Below are 21,817 nucleotides of genomic sequence, written 5' to 3' on the forward strand. Positions count from 1 at the left end.
GCCCTAATCCAGATAAATGGTACTTTCTAGGGAAAATTCCAATTAAATTTAACGCAGAAAGTATGTATTGTTTTGGGGTCACTTACCTGCAAGAAATGTTCTTTACAAAGGAGCACATGCTTCTCAAAGGCTACCATCATGCCACTGGAAATATTGTTGACAAAAGTGATTGTTAAGAATGTTATAGCAAGAAAGGAACTTCAAAGATTATTTACACAGTCCTTGGTGGAATGCCTTGCACAAAGTAGTCTCACCATAAAATACTGATGGGTGAATGAATCTAGATCAATCCCCCATTTAATAGATGAACAAACTGAAGCCAAGGGGAAGAAGTAATTTACTCTATGGTGTAAAGTTAGCCAGTGGCAGAGCCAGGTTGAGAAATCAGAATTCTTGAGTCTTTAAATGTCATTCTTTCTAGTATATCTGACTTTATACTCCATCATTTCCACTCTTGGTTGACCAACTGTGGAATATATTCAGTTCTAGCACAATAACTACGTTGTGTGAACACATGCCTGCAATACCCTTTAGCAGTGAACAACTCTAGTAAACTACCATAACCCCTCTAGTACACATACGTTTACCTCTTCTCTGAATTTCCACAGTGAACTTTTCATATGAAACAATAATGGATTATTTTGTAATGATTTCATGTGTATATCATATGTCACTAATAGGTTTTGTATGTGCCTCTGGGCAAGGCGCATTTATTTGGAGTGTTTTATTAATGTCAGCATGCAGCAGTTGTTACATGGCTTCATTAGAACAAGCATGTAACTTGCCATCCAAATTAGCATACTTTAAAGAGTCAGAGAATTTATTATTGATGACAATACACTAAATGAACACTGCAACTATCCTGTGAAAACTAGACTATATGATTACCCTAATAGTTGGCTTGCTTAATATGTGTTGCATTAGAATTATTTCATTTGCCCAAGAATCTAACTGTTGTTTACAATTTTTCTATTACACTGAGTGGTATTACTCCTAAAATATTAATCATGGGAAAAACATGTTAAGTTGTAGAATTCTGTTTACTGAATTCTTAAATGTAGGTTCAATTTGCTTAGAATTATGACTATTTCCACAAACTACTCATTAGTTGCCTCACTTTGTAAAGCTGTAAGGATAAGCCAAATGTAAAAGTTTTATTTTTAATCATTCCAGTCTAGAAAATACGATTGAGAGCAAAAAAGTTGGCATTTTTGCTAATTCTTTCCTGAAGATAAAATATGAAATCTGATGGCTTTCTATGTGGGGCATGTGTGCAGGGATGCTCTTAGGATCTACAGATGAAGAGGTGCAAATACAAAGTTGAAAAATAGATTTAAATTTGAACACCCTATTGAAAAAGCATAAAGACATACATTATGACTTTTAACTTCTTTGGGAATAAGTTATGGAGAATTAATAAAGAAAACAAGGAAAGTCTATAATAAATCTACATGCAAATTATGACTCTACTGGAGGTAGCATTTACCTACCTTCATACTCTGTGAATCTATGTTTCTATCTATGTATCTAGAGAGAGTATGTGTTTGAACAAATATCATAAAAATGAAACAGATTTACACTGACTTCTGTAAGAAATAATCAAATAATTTCTGTGGATACAATGCTCATCATATCGAAATAATACATTTTATGTTCAAATGTGTAACAAAGATTCAGACATTCCAGACAGAACAGTCCATAGATTCAATTTATTATATTGCTAAATGAGAGCATTAATTATAAAAATACCCTGCAGCAGAATGAATTTTAAGCACTTGAACAATGGCAGTTAAAACAGCTGTTCCAGATAGAAATTTGCCATCTTGACAGCAACAAAGGACAAATAGGCAATACAGATACATCAAGCTGGCAAGAGGGTAAATGCAACAAGGGAAAATGCATTTCTTAGATAAATTGCTTTCTCTGTTAATACTATATTATATACTAAATAACACTTCCTTTAACTATAAGCAGATGTTTGTATCAAAAGAAAATTCATTGTCTTTATCCTAAAAACCGTTATGAGAAAATAGAAATAATCACACTTTCCTAACCTCGAAGTTTCAAATAAAATAAAAGTACACCAGCAGAATAAAGAAAGCAAAAATAATTATAAGGGAAATAAAATAGCAAAGTTACCCTTAGGAAAAATGCTGAGAAAAGACATTAGGTTGACAGATTCTCACCTACCCACATGGACCTCTAAGACAAACCTCAAAACTATATTATTTTAAGAAATTAAGTTAGAAAAATCTGTTTAAAAAACTGCCTTCCCTCATCTTGTTATCAGTGGAATATTTCTGTGTATGGCTGGGGGTGGGGAACATAATAAATGGCACTTATTTTGTATTAAAATAATAAAAATAAAATAATAAAACCCTGTATCATTATAACATACTCATTCCCAAGGTTAATAGGTCATGTGTGCACTCTACCTTGCCATATTTCTAAAGAAGAAGATATCTAATTTCATTTCACATAGAGGTAAATCTATGGAACTTCAATATAAAGAGGTTTACATAAAGGCACATGACCTATCTCCTACTTCCATTTCATATCACTTATGTATTTGATGTTCAATTCCTTTTCTCTTTGGTCCAATGGTGTTAATAAAAGTGATAGTTGAAAGAATGATTATTTTAAAATCACATACTGAATTACTACATAGACGCTATTAGAGTTTAACCTTTCCAACTGTCACAAAAAACATGTCACTTTTTGGAATGGGTTTTACGTATCAATCAATACACATTTATTTAGAGATATTTCATCTCAATTGTCTGAAAATATTGATTATAATGAGGTCCAAGTTGTGTAAATTATTTTAAAGAACATAACTATGGCCTGGGGTTAGGCATATGACCCCCATCAGAGTAGGAAGGCAGGTTTACCATCCATTATGTTAATACATGAGAAGTATGAAGTCTTCCTCCAAAATAATTATTTTCATTTAAACTACTTATCATGGGTTCATATTTTATAAAGTAATCTCTTCTAGATTTTGCATGATTTTTCTTTCTATATTTTATTGCCATGTAAAACCATGTTTCCTTGTATATGGTACTAAAACTATGACATTCAAACTTTTACAGCTTTCTTCTCTGGCTTTAAAAGTTGCTGACTGCAAAAACAAAACAAACAAAAAAGGAGAAGAAAGAAAGAAATGCCTGCATCAGAACTGCTGCAAATATAGCTCTGTAAAACTTTTATAACTTTGTCAAGCCAATGGTTTAAAATGTTATACTACTATAATTTTAATGATCTGTGATAACTTTAAAATTCACTGTATATGGGTGAAATGGTCATTTTTCCACTCAGTTATTGTTTACAGCCATTGTCTATATTCCCACTAACCTAGGGTCTTTTTGCTTTATACTTGTTAAACTTCTTACTCAGTGAAGCATTAAGCCTTTTTACTGTAACGCCAATTGAAAATATATTATCTCAAAAACTAAAAAAGAAAGAATGAGAGGGGAAGGAAGGGTAGGAAGAAGAAAAGGGAAGGGAGGGAGGGAGATAGGAAGGGAATATCATTTTATTAGAATTTTATCTACGACTATATTGAAACTGTTAAAAACTATTTAAATTTGTTTTTAAAGTTGCTGACTTCATAACTCACATGAATTTCTCTAACAACAAATAAATATTGAGTTTCTACTTTATACAAGGCTCTAGGATAGTGGCTGCAATAAATACTAAGTATGAGAAGATAGACACCTTGATTTCAAAGAATTTACCAATTAACTACGAAGATTACAAGGTAAATAAATACAAAGAAATAAGAAGTTGGTCATTGCCCAACTATATGGGAAGAGGGAGAGATTAGTGGGGACTTGAGTTTTCAAAAATATCATTAAGAAAAGAGGGGCCAGGCATGGGCCTTAAGCATAACATAAGGTTATAAGAAAGAATTGGAAATGGAATTCTGTCAGCACTAGATCTAACCGTACTGCTTATATTTAGGGGATAAAGAGACTGGGAAAGGCTAGTCTGTCAGAAGCTCCTAGAAATGTGAGGCAAATAAAATACATGGGAGTCAACAGCTGCAACATAATTATGATCTCATTTTCATCACATCAAAAGAAGAAAATCACTTATCTCTCTGTCCTATTAACATGTAATGGGCAATTTGTCAAGAAATTTAAATGGGTTTATCTTGTCACATAATCACCATGACAATCTGAGATAATTCCCAGAATGTCAACTGTATTTTGCAGACTAGGACAGGAGTCTAACAGGGGTTAATGTAAATTGCTAAGAGCTTCACAGCCAGTAATGCTGATGATAATAATGTATTAGTGAGAATAACATTTATTGAGTACTTGCTATTGACATGGGTAATAGCTGTCATTGAGGTGCTTCATTTGTTTCTACACCACCCTCATTTTACTTTGGCAGGGTCACAGGACCCAGCAGATATGTACCCACCTGCATGCAGGAGTAGCCCACAGTGTGACTCTCCCAGCTTTTGGAGGGATTTGCTTTTGCACTGCTCGATGCCCAGTTGGTCAAGGGGGAGCCCAATGGGTCACTTGCCAGTGCTGTAGACAGCAGAGCTGGGTTTGGGATACCAAGCTCTTTCTGTACAGAGGAACAAGCTTGAAAGAGGGGTGGGTCTACCACTTCATTCGATAAACACAGCAACTGCACATATGGGTCCAGTTTGGGAAAGTAAATATGAGTTCAGAATCAGGCAGGTGAGTGTTGGGAATCCTAGCTTGGTCATTTACTAGTGGTGGGACCTTGAAAAGCTCACTCAAGCCCTTTTGACCTCTGTTTATCCATGTGTTAAATGGGTTCAATAATAATAACTTCACTGTGATTGCTGTGAGAATTTGAAGAGAAATAACTTGCAGAGTCCAGTTCAGTGCCTGACATTAGTTGTTGTTCAATAAATAACAACTATTATAAATGAACATCTTCCCACTTGTCAATGGAATTCTCTTTCTCTTTTTCAAATCACCAATTGTAAGGCACCGCTTAAAACTTTTGGATTTTGTTTTTGGTTAATAATTCTATATTTTTGGACTCTTATAATTTCCCCTTACCAAAGTAAAGTTGTTTATGCTGGTTTAAATGCAGAAGGACTATTGCAAATTTCCTAACATTTCCTGACACAAATTTGTACATCACCACCCTTGAATTATGTGAAAGACAATGACATGTTTTTTTCCTGTGCAGCTGGAAGGAACGCTCATACTCTAAAGGCACAAAAACACAAACCAATCTATTTGATGTACCTGCCATTTTTTCTGCTGGTTGCGAGAGAAAAATCTGCCACCTCAAGCAGTCACTGGCAAATAATCATTACTTTTTTCTTCATTTTTTGCTTCATTACAGCAGCAAATATTCACTGATAAAATTTTATGAACCAAGCACTACTCTAAATTAATCATGTTCCCAGCAAAGCAAGGCTTTCTCTATACCTCCTATACTTTTGCCCTAATCTGGTTTGCTATCCTATGAAATGATGCCTATGTGGGTGTGCAGCCATCCTTAAATTCTAACAATAGTCTGATGTCAAAGACATAAATGGGTTTAGTTATAACTTTTGGGGTGTGAATCAACATTATCTTGCCTCACATGACTCCTTTGATATACGTAATCATCCAATTATTTGAACAATTCAGTAGAAAATTAAAATAATACATTGTGAATTTCCAATTTTATAAGACAATGCCAATTTTTTTAAGTAGTTATACAAATGCATGTTTCTCCCCACAGTGCATATGAGATCCAGTTGGTCTACATTCCTGCAGATACTTGATGCTTTCAAACGTTCCCATTTTATCAGTACAATCAGTACAAAGTGTTCCATTTCATTTTTGCTTTTCCTCCTTGTACGAGAAGAAGTTTCATTCCCAAATTGAGATTTGGAACATTTCCTAAATCTAGAAACTGAACAGAATCAAATACCAGAACTTTCTCAGCAAAATGAGAACTACAGGTGATATTCTAGGCCCTTCTTGGCTAGAAGATTACAAAAATGAGGAAGAGGAAAATCTAAAAGTAATAATTAGGGGTGGCATTTGGCCTAGCAGTTAAGATGCCTATGTCCCATATAGGACGTCTTGTATTGAATGCCCAGTTCTGGATCCTGACTCCAGCTCCCTGCTGAAGCAGATCCTGCCAGACAGCAGTAATGGCTCAAGTACTTGAGTTCCTGCCACCCACATGGAAAACCAGGATTGAGTTCTCAGGTCAATCTCTGGCCTGGCTCTGGCCATTGCTGGCATTTGGGTAATGAACCAGTACTTGGGAACTCTGTCGCTTTATCTGTCTCTCAAGTAGAAAAAAAATTAAGAATAGGAAATTTAAAGAGTAGAAAAGAGAATTGTATTGCAGGAATTGTAGCACACAAGCTTATCTATGACTCATTAAAGGACATATTTTCCTGCCAAAAATTCCAGAATAATGGCAAATTGAAGGGAAAATAAGAATTAAACTTCGTTTCTGTTTGTTCAATAAGGAGAACTATTTCCAAACGGTTGGTTAACCATTTAGAATATACTCTCTTCAACATGGAGATTATTTGATTGGTTTAAATACAGAGATAAAAATAACTTGACTATTTGTTAATTGTGAATTTTAATAGCATACATTTCTTTTAGAAGATCATTCCCATATGAATTGTGGACTCATGTAATTCATCATTCAAAAAACACATGTTAATTATTCCACAATTATGAAAAGCAGTTCCCAAAATAGCTGTATTATATGTAAATATGATTCCAACAACCTTAATCCTAAATTATAATATTATTTGCATTATGCATATGCATCACAGTGCAACATTGTACTACAGACAATTCACCAACAAGAAATTCAGCCAAGAGTTTTACTTGATTAATGGCTGTCATTCTATTGCTACTTTTGGTGATATGCCAATATTCTAATTATATCTAACCATGTCCCAGTGAAATTATGTACTTATCTAACACTAATTACAACAATATCTTTCAAAGCCTTGTGTCTATTCGGAAGACTGAAATTTAAAAGGAGCGTGTCTAAACAAACAGTTCCTTAATATAAGAATACAAAAATAAGGCTCCTACTTTTCTTAGTCATGAAATAGACATTGCTGGAATACTGCTCCTAAAAAGGAGAACAAATTCCCCTTCTTTAAGAACATACATAAAATGTTGGAGATAACAAGCATCAGAGAAATTTTCTGCTGAAAAGTTAACTACTGGCCTTATAAAATCTTAATATTATAGGTCACGACCATGATTGAGACTAGTAAACCAAAATTGTTTTCAGAATTCAGTAGGCATTCAGCATTTGACCTTGATTCTTCAGTGCTGTGAGTGGGAGGCAAGAGCAAATTTATAACCTTTACTTTCAGATCAGAGCTGTGATTTAATGATAAGGTACTCACTCTATCATGGTCAATATAGATTATTTTCTCACAATAGCTATAAAATATGTCTCTCTCTCTCTCTCTCTTTTTTTGTACAGGCAGAGTTAGACAGTGAGAGAGAGAGAGAGAGAGAAAGGTCTTCCTTCCGTTGGTTCACCCCCCAAATGGCCGCTATGGCCGGCGCTGCGCCAATCTGAAGGCAGGAGCCAGGTGCTTCCTCCTGGTCTCCCATGCGGGTGTAGGGTCCATGCACTTGGGCCATCCTCCACTGCCTTCCCGGGCCACAGCAGAGAGCTGGCCTGGAAGAGGGGCAACTGTGACAGAATCCAGCGCCCCAACCAGGACTAGAACCCGGAGTGCCGGCGCCACAGGTGGAGGATTAGCCTAGTGAGCTGTGGCGCTGGCCAAAATGTCTCTCTCTTGCTTTTACTATGTACTTGACAAAAATGACTTGATCAACCAGCAAAATTTTATGAAGTGGCAATCGTGAGAAAGACACTGTGGCAAGAGCCTGGGTGGAGCACAAAAAAGAAACATAGACGATTTTAATGAGGTAGAAGAGATAATGATGAAAAGTCATAACCAATTCATCTTGGGTGATAAGCACATTTCCTGAAAATTCTTCTGGGGAAATGCAGACTTTATTGATTCCTCGCCTATTTGTACATGTATCCTCCTTAGTGCTTAGTGCCCATTATTGTGCCTTTTTCTTTGTTGTTTGTTCATTAATCTTTCCTCGCTAATAAGATGGTGAGCCACCTGCGTGGTCAGAAGTCGACTAATATTTATCTGTGACTTCAGCACAACTCCTGGCACAGTGCTGATCACACGGTCCTCCATAATGATTTTGTTTAAACTTATATTTCAGGATATATTGTCTAGATACCTAGGTCTATTCATTCTTTATGATAACATTCATAGTTACAAAGAGAAGAAAGGAAAAAAAGATGAAATTCAGGATATCAACATGAACTACTAGCTCGGGACTCATGTATTAGTCAGATATTTACAGCAAATTGTGCAAAAACTGCTGAATAATTTAGAGCAATAAACAGCATCCTTCCCCTGTGATAGGGGTATTTTGATATGTTAATTGCAGTGTTTTGCTTTTTTAAAAAACTAGGCTGCAGCATTTTTAGTTCTAATGCAAACTTACTGCATTACCTATTCATATGAAGAGTCAAAAATAATGATCTTGGAATTATTTAATTTTTCAAAAAATAAACTGAGAACTTTATGTTCTCTGGAGCATGATATCATAAAGTAAATTGAAGACAGAGCTTCTGTTTCTGTATTCTGCCAACTACTACTATCCACATTGCCATTGACCTTCCCCTGAAGGCTTTAGCGAGCTTTGCTATCATTTTCTCTTCCTCTTATTCAGTGAACATCCCTTTTTGCAGCTATAACTCATTATAAGAAAGGTCAATCAGTGAATTGTGGGAGAAAAATAAAAACATTTTTAAATGACAGATCTCAGTGCCTGATAGCAATGACTTCAAAGAAAATGATGTGGGAATAGGTCATAGACTATAATGTAGGGGGTGTAGAAACAAGTTACAAACCTTATTAATTCCTTTTATTTAGTTTGCTTTATTTCCTCTCTTGGGCACCTGACATATAAATCAATTCCCTAAATCTGTGGATATTGAGAAGAGGGAAATGCATTTCAACTTTTCCTAGAACGCTACCTAGGTAGTAGATACAATGTTACATTACATAGGTAATCAGATTTTGTGTGTGTGTGACTTGGAAAACCTTGGACTACTCCAGAGACCCAAGCACCCAGCATGGCATGACTCTAGCCATCCAATGGTCAGGGATGTTTGCAACAGGTGCAATATGTGGCAAGCACAATACCAAAGCATCAAAACTAAGAGACAAAGATGAGAGATCCAGCTTTGCCTTGCTAAATACTTACAGGAGCTTTTCTTTGAAAGGGCTTCTCTAATCAGCATCTTCCACTTACTATCTTCACCTTGTTGCTCTCCGCTAATACATCCCACCTTGCTCTTGTTACTGGGTATAATCCAGTGAGGTCACAGGCCCAGCAGCCCTGCCTCATGCACTGCTCATAGCTCTCTGAGCTTTACACGAAGCTCCTCACCCCCCACCACACACCTTGAAATACTCTGTTTCCTGCTCTGTCCACACTCTAAATTCAACTCTGTCTTCAATGTTGAGCTAAGAAGCCACTTCTGGCATCAAATGTAACTTAATCTTATCCTTTTTTCATTTGTTTTTCCTCATTTGGCCTTATGGATTTTTTTTCCTCTTGAGCTATCTTTTCAATGCCAAGCTCTCAAATAATCAAATTCCCCCCCATACTCTCTTTCAAGTTGTAATTTATAGCTCTGCCTTTATTTGAGGAGTTTGGGGGAGACTCTGAAATATCCAGTTCCTTTAGCATGCTAGAGGTACTTGGTCATTTTTTTTTTCATTTTAGAATCATAGGTTACTGTTAGCCAATTAAAAATAAATGTGTTTGTAAACTGAAAGTTTGACTTACACTTTTTAAAGGCATGAGGAGTACCAGAATTTATCAAAATGAATATTAAATGAAGAGAAGCACTAAGGAGCAAACAATGTGAGGAAGGCGTGCTGCACTAAAATGTTAGCACATTAAGTACCAAAGTCAACTGTAAAAATAGTTTAAGTAAGTAAAGTATAATAAAGACCAATTCATTTGTGCTTTTATATATAGGAGAGCATGATGTGTTCTGTTAAAATGGATCCACAAATTTATATGCACTTTAAAGGATGCTTTCTTTGCAAAAACTAAAGATATAAAAATGACAAATAATGGACAGGAATGAGTCATTCACTCACTCTTTCACCCACCATTTATTGAGCACTTCCAAACTATCAATAAATTCTGCTTCAACTATTAAAAGTCAATTTTTGAACTTTTGCTTGAGTCTATTTTAATAGCATTATGAATAATACTATTTTATTATGTGTAAATATTAAGAAATATCCATGTCAGTCCTTAGAGAGACAAATTAAGGGAAAAAAGCAAAAGAAATAAGTGTATAGAGTAGGAAAACCCAGACACTTTTGAAGTACATGTTGAGTATTTCCAGCCATAAATTCTCTTAACCTCCTCATTGCAGGCACTTGAAACTTTCTGCTCAAACATTGTTTTCTGAAGATAAACAGCAAGCTCATTACCCAGGGACATGCCAAAAACAACTGAATGTATCAATGTCTACTGTCTTTTATGGCCTTATTGAAGAATAAATAGCATGCTTCAGGAGAAAATTCATAGGGTTTCGACACTTACTGAGTGACTTCTTTGTGCTAGAAATTTTAAATGGGTCATTTCACATATCTCTCTGCAAGTTCAGACTGACTTTCATGTTATGACTGAGTTAAATTAGGCTTAGAGGAGTAAAGTAAATGACAATTGTAATAATGAAAACAATAGCAACAAAGCAACTAGAAAACAATAATACTTAACCTCTGTTTAGCAATGTAGTATCTGTTAGATACTTACTATTACCAGATATACAGAATTAGCAGTTTCTCTTAGGCAAGTCCATAGGATTCAGAATCTTGACTAACTCAGTTGAGCCTTCTAGGACTTGTAGGTTAAGAGTGTGTAATAATAATCATTTTCATTGGATGCTGTGAAAATTAAAGGAATCAGTCTGCAGTGTTCAGCAGAGTGTCTGGCATTGGGCAAATACTCAATCCATGATAGTTTATATTACAATTATACATAACATCTCTCCTCATTTGGTGGGAAACAAGGTCACAGGTGCTTCCATTAACAAGTCCATGCTGCCTTTCTACTCATTAACCTAATATTTTTGACCAGTGTTCGTAGATAATTTGTAGATAATTGCTTTTGATTTAAATAAAGCCAGAGACACATCTTTTCTATGTACGTGCAAGATACATTAGCATTCCCTCTGCTGTGAATAAGCAGAAACTCTCCCTTCACTCTGCCTCCCACTGTTTATCCCTGGGTTATGACTAAGTAGCAGCTACTGCTTATCTGGGGGGAGATCTCGATAAATAAATTAGGATTCCAAGTCTCTCCCCATCTGCTAAATGTTGTTAAAATCTCCATTAATTAGATTGTTGAAAGAATGTGAAAAAATGCATGCCTGGTGTATAATAACTACATTCCCAGCAAACCTCAATTCATTTTCAGCCTTTCAATAAAACATAAGTCCAGAACAACTGGACGAAATCCTTTGGTGGAAAGAGGTGGGAATGAGATGGGAAATGGAGAGGTAATTAGAGAAAGCCAATTCAAAAAGTACTGGGATTGTGTTAATTTTATACTTGTTATTCCACTTTTTTTAACTTTTATTTAATAAATATAAATTTCCAAAGTACAACTTTTGGATTACAGGGGCTTTTTCCCCCCATAACCTCCCTCCCACCTGCACCGCTCCCATCTCCTGCTCCTTCTCCCATCCCATTCACATCAAGATTCATTTTCTTTTTTTTTTTTTTGTTTGGTACCATAGTCTTATTTTTTTTTTAAGATTCATTTTCAATTATCTTTATATACAGAAGATCAATTTAGTATATATTAAGTAAAGATTTCAACAATTTGCACCCACACCAAAACACAAAGTGTAAAGTACTGTTTGAGTACTAGTTATAGCATTAATTCACATTGAACAACACACTAAGGACAGAGATCCTACATGAGGAGTAAGTGCACAGTGACTCCTGTTGTTGACTTAACAATTTGACACTCTTGTTTATGGCATCAGTAATCTCCCTAGGCTCTTGTCATGGGTTGCCAAGGCTATGGAAACCTTTTGAGTTTGCCAACTCTGATCTTACTTAGACAAGGTCATAGTCAAAGTGGAAGTTCTCTCCTCCCTTCAGAGAAAGGTACCTCCTTCTTTGATGGCCCATTCTTTCCACTGGGATCTTACTCACAGAGTTCTTTCATTTAGGGTTTTTTTTTTTTTTTTTTTTTTTTGCCAGAGTGTCTTGGCTTCCCATGCCTAAAATACTCTCATGGGCTCTTCAGCCAGATCCGAATGGCTTATGGGCTTATTCTGAGGTCAAGTGCTGTTTAGGACATCTGTCATTCTATGAGTCTGCTGTGTATCTGACTTCCCATGTTGGATCGTTCTCTCCTTTTTAATTCTCTCAGTTAGTATTAGCAGACACTAGTCTTGTTTATGTGATCCCTTTGACTCTTAATCCTTTCATTATGATAATTGTGGACTGAAACTGATCACTTTGACTAGTGAGATGGCATTGGTACATGCCACCTTGATGGGATTGAATTGGAATCCCCTGGCACATTTCTAACTCTACCGTTTGGGGCAAGTCCAATTGAGCATGTTCCAAACTGTTCATCTCCTCCCTCTCTTATTCCCACTCTTATATTTAACAAGGATCACTTTTCAGTTAAATTTAAACACCTAAGAATAATTGTGTGTTATTTAAAGAGTTCAACCAATGGTATTAAGTAGAACAAAAAAATACTAAATGGGATAAAGTATTAAGTTGTTCCTCAACAGTCAGGACAAGGACTGATCAAGTCACTGTTTCTCATAGCGTCCATTTTACTTCAACAGGTGCACTGTTAGGTGCACAGTTAGTTGTCACTGATCAGGGTTCATATTCCACTTTTTATAATTCACAATTCTGGTGTTTCTTGTACTATGCCATTACTCCCTTCACTGGCATCTCCAGAAAACTAATAGAAACATCTGCTATGAAATCTATACACTCACTACTCTTGCGTTGACTGTTGAGGAACAGTGTTTTCTTTCTTCATACTATTTGTTGAATTCTTTACTTAGTGTAGGGTTAATCTTATGAATATAAAGTTAGCTGAAAATAGATTGTTGTAAAAATTAAGAATGGGAGTAGGAGAGGGAGGAGGAAGAAGGGCAGGAGCATGGTGGGGGGAGGGTAGGATGGGAAGTATCACTGTGTTCCTGAATCTATGTATAGCAAATATATGAAATTTTTATATCTTAAATAATTTTTTAAAAAAGAAATCTGTATGCTCATTCTGCTTTTCAGCATGTGTGCCCAGTCTGTTCCTCATCAGTCAAGTCAGGCAGACACTGAAGCATTCATAGAGATCATTTTTGGAAAATCTTCAATCCTCAATTCTTTGTTTCCCTTTTTAACCTTCTGTGTGCTTCCTAACAATGGAAAAATGGCTTGATGGCCTTGCTCTTCCTGGCTCTCTGACATTCATTTTAATTGTCATCAGTGAATTTGTAAACCCCAATCATTTACATGAACACAATTGGCTGTCACTGTCAGAGTCCTGACCTTTCAAAGGTAGTTTTTCCTGGTTTCTCTCAATCATTTTTATTTTTTTTTTTCTCCCAACAGATGAGTTCTCTCTTGAAATTACAAAATATGGCATTTAATGGCATTCCCCCACTGTTCATCCTGCATGTTCACCTGGCACTCTCAAGTTTAAATCTGTTTAAATACACACATAAGGAATCCCCATTTCATGGAGACTTCTCACCCCAGAATGGGTTGTTTTTCTCCTGCTTTCAGTTCAGAGAACACACTAATGCTGTTGCCTGATTATCTCTGTCTTTCCCATCTACCCACTTATCTGTCCAGAAAGGTCTGATTTATCAAGACCTAGATCAACAGTAATATTTTCTACCAAGCCTCCAGCCTCCACCTTGCCCTTCCACCAGCCTCTGGTCTGTGAACTACACTTATGGTCCATAAGCAAGCAATGGTGTCTCTCTTTTTTGCAGTTGGGAAAAAAATCAAAACATGAAAAATACATCATGATATGTGAAAACAGGAAATGCAAATGACAGCATTCATAAAGTTTTATTGGAGCCCAGCCTCCCTCATTCATTGGTATGTTGTCTCTGGTTGCAAGTTATCATGGCAGAACTGAGAAGTTGTGTCAGAGTCCATATGGTCCACGACATCAAAAATATTTACTATCTGGCTCTTTTCAAACAGCGTTTGCTGACCCCTGCTCTAAAACCTTGCTACACCAAGGTAGTCTTCGGAGACCTGGGAGCTTGTTAGAAACACCAATTCTCAAAACCCTACCCAGACCTGCTGACTCAGAATTTGTAGCTGACAACCTCCCCAGACCAATCAGGCCACATAAGGTGTGAGAAATGCTAGTCCAGCACTCGTTGCATTGTCTCAGCCCTATTTGTCAGTATTTTAACCGATGAAAAAATGGAAACATGACCAGAATAATAAAACGTATGACTTACGGCAGATCTACGTAATTTAAGATAAACTTAGGTCATTGTAATATAATAAAGCACAATTCACTGAAATAAAAACAAAGTACAATATGAAATTACAAAGAAATAAGAAAGATAACTTAACCCAGAGGAAATATGAGCTAAGAATTCCATCACTTAGCAATGTATTCATCTAGAAACATTATATTTTAATTGTATTAATATATATCCAGCATAAATTTAATACGTTCAATAATATATTCATACTGTATTATTTATGTATATATGAGAGGTTTTCAGAAAGTTCATGGAAACAACATATTATGAAAAAGCTATGGATAGATTTTAAATTTTTTCATCAAAATAAACTTATTAGCTCCAATTTTCCTCAAACTTTTTGAAGTATAATCATACACCTTATTTTCTTTTAGTGTGAAATGTAAACCCATTAGAACAATTTTTAATATTTGAATTTGCTTATTTAGTGAACATAGTAGTGATATGATTTGGTTATCTGATGGCTTAAAAGTGGATATAAAGTTATTTTGATGCATGAAACAGGGCAAAAGAGATCTATTCAAAATCCCTTCTGGACTGCTCAGTAATTTCAATGTGTATTAGGCACTTGTAAGTGTTAACAGCTTGTAGAGCTGACATTGTATGTAAAGTCATAGCAATACTTTTGTTGTCATAGTTATCCATTGATAGCTCCCTTCTGCAATTCTAGGTTGAGATTTTAGTCACTGGGGGAAGTAGAAAAATATTATTTGCTATTGAACAACCACAGACTAAAAATCCTCAAAATTTATACAAATGACTATTTAATTGATAATATCAATTTGTACATTCAGTTCTTCAGTCATTGAATATTTATGGAATCATTGATACATGCTAGGGACTACACAAGATACTAAGAATAGTGAGCAAAAGTGAATATTTTACCTGATCTCCTGGCATTCCTATCTAAAGGAAGAGAGGACAATCCTCAGGGAATCACAAAATAATTGCTTAATTATCAATTGCAAGAAGTTTTGTGATGGCTAGATATCCAGTGTTATGTATGCAAGTATTTAACAAGATGCTCTCCTAGTCTTATGGCATCAGGTGGGCAGGAAGTCTTCTTTGCTCCCAGAAGAAATTGCCTTTTAGCTTGTGCTTTGGAGGTTTAATAAGAGTTAAGTGTTGATGTGAGTTTTGAGAGAGGTAAGTTATGGATAAATGTGGCCATCCCAACAGATGGCACAATTTCTGGCAAGGTCCTGTGATCAGAGAGAGAGCACTTGTTCGAGGAACTGAAAGTAGGCCAGTGTGGCTGAAGCATTCAAGAAGGGGATACAGAGAAAGAGTAAATATGATAGCTAAAAAGTAGATGGGGGCCAGACCAGGTGGTCTCATAAACCATGATGAAGACTCTGGCATTTATCTTAGAAGCAATGAGAATTAGAAAAATGATTAGGAGTGCACATGTGTAATCCGGAGGATTCATTCAAAAACTATTCCATCACTCAGACAGGAGTTCATGGACAGCCAAATTGGTATGATGATTTCAGAAATTGAGTGAGGATATGTGGAAGCTAAAACTGACAGAAGTTTGTGATGAATTTGTTTATGGAGTATAACAGAAAGAAAGATAATTCAAGGATGACTCAGAGTTTCTTACATAATCTGGCTATCCAAATAATGATATTATTCCCTTGATGCTAAACACCTTTTTTTTTTTTTAATTTCCCAGAAACTTTTCATTTAAGGTACATAACCTTCGCAGATTTAATAAATAGAACTTTAAGAACACAGTGATTCTTCCCTCAGTACCTGCCCTCTCACCCGCACTCCCACCCTTCTTTCTCCTCGCTCTCCTATTTCCATTCTTATTTTTTAAGATCTGTTTTCAATTAACTTTATACACATAAGATTAACTCTATACTAAATAGAGTTCAACAAATAGTATAAAAAAATTTACTGAGAGTGCCGTCTTACATAATTAACCTAGGAAGTCAATGAGAATACTCAATGGAATGACAGTTAGTTATATATTTATTTTAATTGATGTCTGATTTTAATGGATATACCACAAATACATGATTTGGCTTTCATGTTTTATTAGTGTCCTTTGTACTAGTTTTAGTCTTTTGTTGTACTGATTTGCTTTGAGAACTCAATGCCCTACTGTATCTAGATTTACATAAAGCCATTATTATGAAACTTACATACACAATGTATTACTTGTGTGGGCCATATGTTTAGTTTTGGTGGGAAAGAATCACCTTTAAATAAGAGTAAAATTCAATGGAAACATGAAACAATATGCAAATGTCCACATCAGATAGCACATAAAATTTTCCAAGCCATTAAAAAAATCTGTATTTTATTTGAAATATGTGTTATTTTTAAATTAGGACATATACAAATTAAGTATATATATGAAATTAACACTAATAAATACTTTAAATAGTTAAAAATAAATATTTTGTGTCATAACCACTTTGATTCTAATATTCTCTTATATGTCATATATTAATTTGCTTACTGTAATTACAGCCACATTTATGTTTAAGGAGGTATGCTTTGAGAATGCATAAATTAAAAAAATATTTTTGAAGGTGTATGTTCAAAAGGAGAAAACACAAGTACAGTTATTTTATTATTACTATTATCTTATATGGGTGGATACATAACTGTTTTGAAACTGGCTACTTCTCATTCCAAAATTGATTGACTTTCACTTATTTGGCAAACGTTGAAATATCTTGTAATATATACAATCTGAATTATGTTAGCCTTTTGGATTTGGGCACGGGCTACTTAAAGAGAATGATATGCATGGCACAGTCTTATCAGTTATCAACTGGCTCAGTTAGAAAATTAAATAAAATGCCTATTTCTTTAAGTATTTATTTAATCTCCTATCTTTTGGGTTCCACTGATTATTATAAAAGACCATTTATATTTTGGCTTATTTATTTTAAACAAAAACTATACATAATATGGAATTATAAAGACTCATGTCTTCCTATGCTTTAAATGTGCATGTTCACTTACTATAAAGCATGCCTAAGTAACTCTTTTATAGAGGTGTTATTATTTTATTGTTATAAGCTCAATAGTTATTATTACACTAGTAATTGAGTATATTATTAAATAAATTTTATATGTCAATACTATTTTAGTTCCTATAGGTGGCAAAAAAGTGTGCATCTACATGAAATACACTATATTCTGTTACTTAACACACTCAATCCTGCACTCCTTTCCTGAACTTTTATTATATACAATTTATTTTAACCAAATGGAGAGTTAAAGAGTAATAAAGTATATTTATTTTATCAAATACAAGAAATTAAATATTTTGGAATAAAACAAGAACAATAAAATGCAAAGTGTAATACTGGAATTATCCATCAATGTACGTAATATTCGGTATTTGTTATGGTCTTTCTATCTTTTCAAAGTAACTTGTAGTAAAGAACTCTGCAATATTTATAGATCCAGCACTCATTATATCAGAAAACACATAATAAAAAATTCTGTTAACTGAACATGTATTTATCTGTAGCAATACAAGGCCACTTAACTAAAAGATTAAAGATTCATGAATTGTTAATATATGTGTCAAGAGTGACAAGTATAAATCCTGTCATGAGAGTGTGGAGCCAATGTGTGTGTACTATTTCTTTATTACATTAACCTTTCCATGAAGAACTTTAAATGCTGATACAGTTTTACAGAAAAAAAAAGATAATGTTCATCTTTAATACTTACTGATATTACAAACCTTGTTCAGCTCTGGAGGAGCACAGCTGTCCAATTGATCATGTTTCACAGGAGATATTAAATGCATTACCTAAATTGTTACCTTGACTCTCATATAATGTGTTTATATCACAGTAACATAGGTAGCATAAATAAAGCTTTAAGGAAGGCAATAGTGAGTTGGAAATAAATCAGGTGAACTGACTTGTATTTTTAAGATCTATTGAATCTTGGATAGCATAAATAGCCACAAATACCCAAGGATCTATATTTCAAAAACCCAAAGAGTATCAAGCTGTAGATGTAAACATTATAATAAGACCCCCAGTACTCTTCTTTATACAGTGAAAATACAGTAAGTTTAGCATTAACAACATGATTGACTATGGATAACCATTCTCCAATCTTTTACAGTTAAGTGTTCCTACACATATGTTTCATATCACTGACATGCCCCGACAAGACCAGCCTTATAGAGAAGTGAAATATGCAATGACTTCCATACAGAGAAGTGCATATTTTGCCTTTCAGCCCATCCAGGAACTCAAAGATTTAAGGGACTTTTTCAATGTTGAAATGTGCATCACTCTGGATAGCATAGGACTTGTTAGATAGTGCTATCTTAGAATGAATTTGCATATCAAGTCTTCCCTAATTAACAGTTGGTTAAGAACAAAGTGTCAAAAGGTTTGTGTACAAAGAGGGGTACACAGGCCTGGGAGAGAAGCAAAACCACTCATTACAGAGTTTTAGATGCAGGAGTGCAGAGATTACATGGTAAGGACAGAATAGTGCCACCGGCAGACTTCACCTTCTAGCAAGGCTAAGCTTGGTCTCTACAACCAGGTGGGGCTTACGATGCCTTTGGTATATGTGTGAGATAGCCTTGCTTGCACATTGTTTGAAGGTCGAGAATATTAACTTACCTGCATTCACATTAACCTATTTCACCAAGGTAGTGAAAACAGCTGCAGGTAAAACTGGAGTTTCATCTCAGGACTGCTGTGGGGCTCTTTAAATTTTACATATTTTATTTTTTTGAAATTTCCCTATCAATCTCATTTTTGAATTATTTCCCTTATGGAAAGCTGTTTATAGCATCAAGAACTCTTTCAGTTCAGATTAAATAAAGGAAGTGTCACCTTTGCCCTCATCTGTAAATAACAAAGCAGGACAATTCACTGTCCACTGGCCTTTCTGACTACAGCACATCTTCATGCAGCCATTTTGATGTTACTCTCTTGATGTAAAATCCCTCCTTTTTTCTTCCTTTTATTTTTTGATCATGAATGTATGTGGCAGACATTCCGAACCTTACTCCATCTCTAACCTCTCTTGGATTTTGATACTTCCATTTTCACTTTATTTTTGTAATGTTTAATTTCTTCTATATAATGAGTATATATATGTGTATTGATGCTAAGCTGAACGTGTGTTACAATTTTACTGTTAAAGTTGAGTTTCCTCATATCAGTTCCTCCTCCCAAGCTATCATTTTAAAAACATTTTGTGTTACTAAATATATGTATATGACTATGAGAGTAAACAGAAAATTAACTAAGAATTCCCAGCACAATTTGGAATATAAAATAAGGGATCCAGTTTTGACAAATCTTGACTAACTTGTAATATATTTACCCAATCAGATAATCATGCTCTGAAAGTTTATAGAATGTGTAGTTGTCCCTTTCTCTAGATGGATGGCTTTCAGCCTTTATAAATGTATAACGTCCTTTGAGAAACCAAGTTCTCCGTCTTCTGTCTCAGCCTCATAAATTTTTAGGTCCATGCATCAAGACTTTCAGAAGAGCTTTGCTTTCTAAATGTATCATAGCAAACAATATCTGGATTTTCTATGCTCTAATCATGGATAGAAGAGTTGGTTACTGAAGGAGAAAATTGGAATTCATGTTTTTTCTTCACTAGCCAATTTGTCCCAGTTTATACCATCTTATTTTATATTCATTTGCTATAAAGCTGGGATGAGGATTAAATATTTGGTATGAGTGCCTGAATCACACATTACTTACTAATACAAATAAGCTGATAGTTTTTTTAGGTTGCATTAAAATGTGATTGCCATCTAAATAATAATTCATTTTCAGATAGAATCAGCCATACATAGTGTATGTTTTACTAGTTCAGAGGTAGCTCTATGCTAGTTAAGGAACAGGAATTACCTGAATACAATAGTTGAATATTAAGAACGAGGCATGCTTATGGGTATACTTACAATTATTTCTGAAGGACGACGCTAGTTGGCCTATGATGCTTGCGGGTATTAGCTGATAACCCTAAAAGCAAACATTGAGAAAAATACAATAAGAACTCTATAGTTAAGGTGCTATTTAAATGACCTCTGATATTCACTTATAAGCAACTGAAAAGTAGTAAGGCTGCTGTCCATAAGCTGCAGAAGAAAGTCTCACTCATATAACATGAATTTAAAACATTAAAATATTAGTAAACTGAAGATGTCAGTATTCATCCATCTGCTACAGAGGAAACTAAAATCAGTTAAGTAGGGGCGGGCATTGTGGCACAGTGGGTTAAGCTGTTGCTTGAGATGCCCTCCTCCCATATCAGAGGGTTTGGTTTCAGCCTACTCTGCACCTCCTATCCAGCTTTCTGCTAAGAAGAAAGAAATATCAGCCAGCTACATTTTTTGCAGAAGGACAAATAAATTTAGTGTAGCAACATTAACAATTAACATATTTTAAGGATCAAAAATTTCTCAAAACATAAAACATGACCAAAAAGCTTTAAATACAGGTGTTTTCTTAAATTATAAAGCTAATTCTTCCATTCAGCCGAGTAAATAAAACAGTGATATGAAGACCACTAGGGTTATGAGAAATGCATAGGACGTGTTAATTACTATATTGTTTGAGGATATTAAAATATTTTATTAGCTCATAAACTTATTTACATAAGTTAACATATTTGAAGCTTAACATAAAATGTGTATTAATGAATTTTAAAGCTATGATTTAAATCATTTAATGTGATACCTCTTATTCAAAATACAATGTAATGTTCCAAAAATTATTTTTACAGTTTTCATTCCTTATGACAGTAAAAAACAATTTTGATGTCAAGTTAGTGAAAAAAAAACAGTTTAAGAACATAGCTAGTTTAATCTAAATTTCAGGAAATAGATTTAGTGTTTTTAAATTTGAACATGCATTTTCTTGCCTCTCTTACTGCTCTAAGTAGTGCAAAGATTTATGGAAATGGCTATATGAGAGCATATGGTCACATTAAACCTCTATCTTAATCAAAAGGCATGGGATGTATAATAAATAAAAATAATTTTCTGGGGAAGACATGAACAACTGGTTCTACCAAACATGCTTCAAGAAACAAAAGCACAAAATTTATAGCAATATTGCAGCAATGATGAGATTGCCTGCTTGATGAAGTTGGTGGCCATTATTAATCTCTACAATAAGCATCATACATTGTATTGCAGTAAAGCATGAGATCATCTCAATAAACAGTAATCATCCATTATACTTAGTGTAGCTCCCACTTA

The 21,817-nt window shown here is 34.7% G+C and overlaps 1 protein-coding gene and 1 non-coding gene across 2 annotated transcripts in view; both read right to left on the reverse strand.

Annotated features, from left to right (window-relative positions):
• The window catches only part of HTR2C (5-hydroxytryptamine receptor 2C), a 355,567-nt gene that overhangs the window by 308,405 nt on the left and 25,345 nt on the right, over nucleotides 1–21,817 (reverse strand). Inside the window, exon 2 of the mRNA XM_017350005.4 lies at nucleotides 20,516–20,576. The gene's annotated coding sequence lies outside the window, so the exon portion shown is untranslated. The remainder of the gene's footprint in view (nucleotides 1–20,515; nucleotides 20,577–21,817) is intronic.
• Nucleotides 4,417–4,544, reverse strand: LOC127485058 (small nucleolar RNA SNORA35). Its single transcript, XR_007912256.1, has one exon. It is a non-coding gene; the product is annotated as a small nucleolar RNA SNORA35 (small nucleolar RNA).

The sequence above is a fragment of the Oryctolagus cuniculus genome, chromosome X (genome assembly GCF_051225735.1).
Source record: "Oryctolagus cuniculus isolate XC-2025 breed Fujian yellow rabbit chromosome X, ASM5122573v1, whole genome shotgun sequence".
In the NCBI taxonomy this organism is placed as follows: domain Eukaryota; kingdom Metazoa; phylum Chordata; class Mammalia; order Lagomorpha; family Leporidae; genus Oryctolagus; species Oryctolagus cuniculus.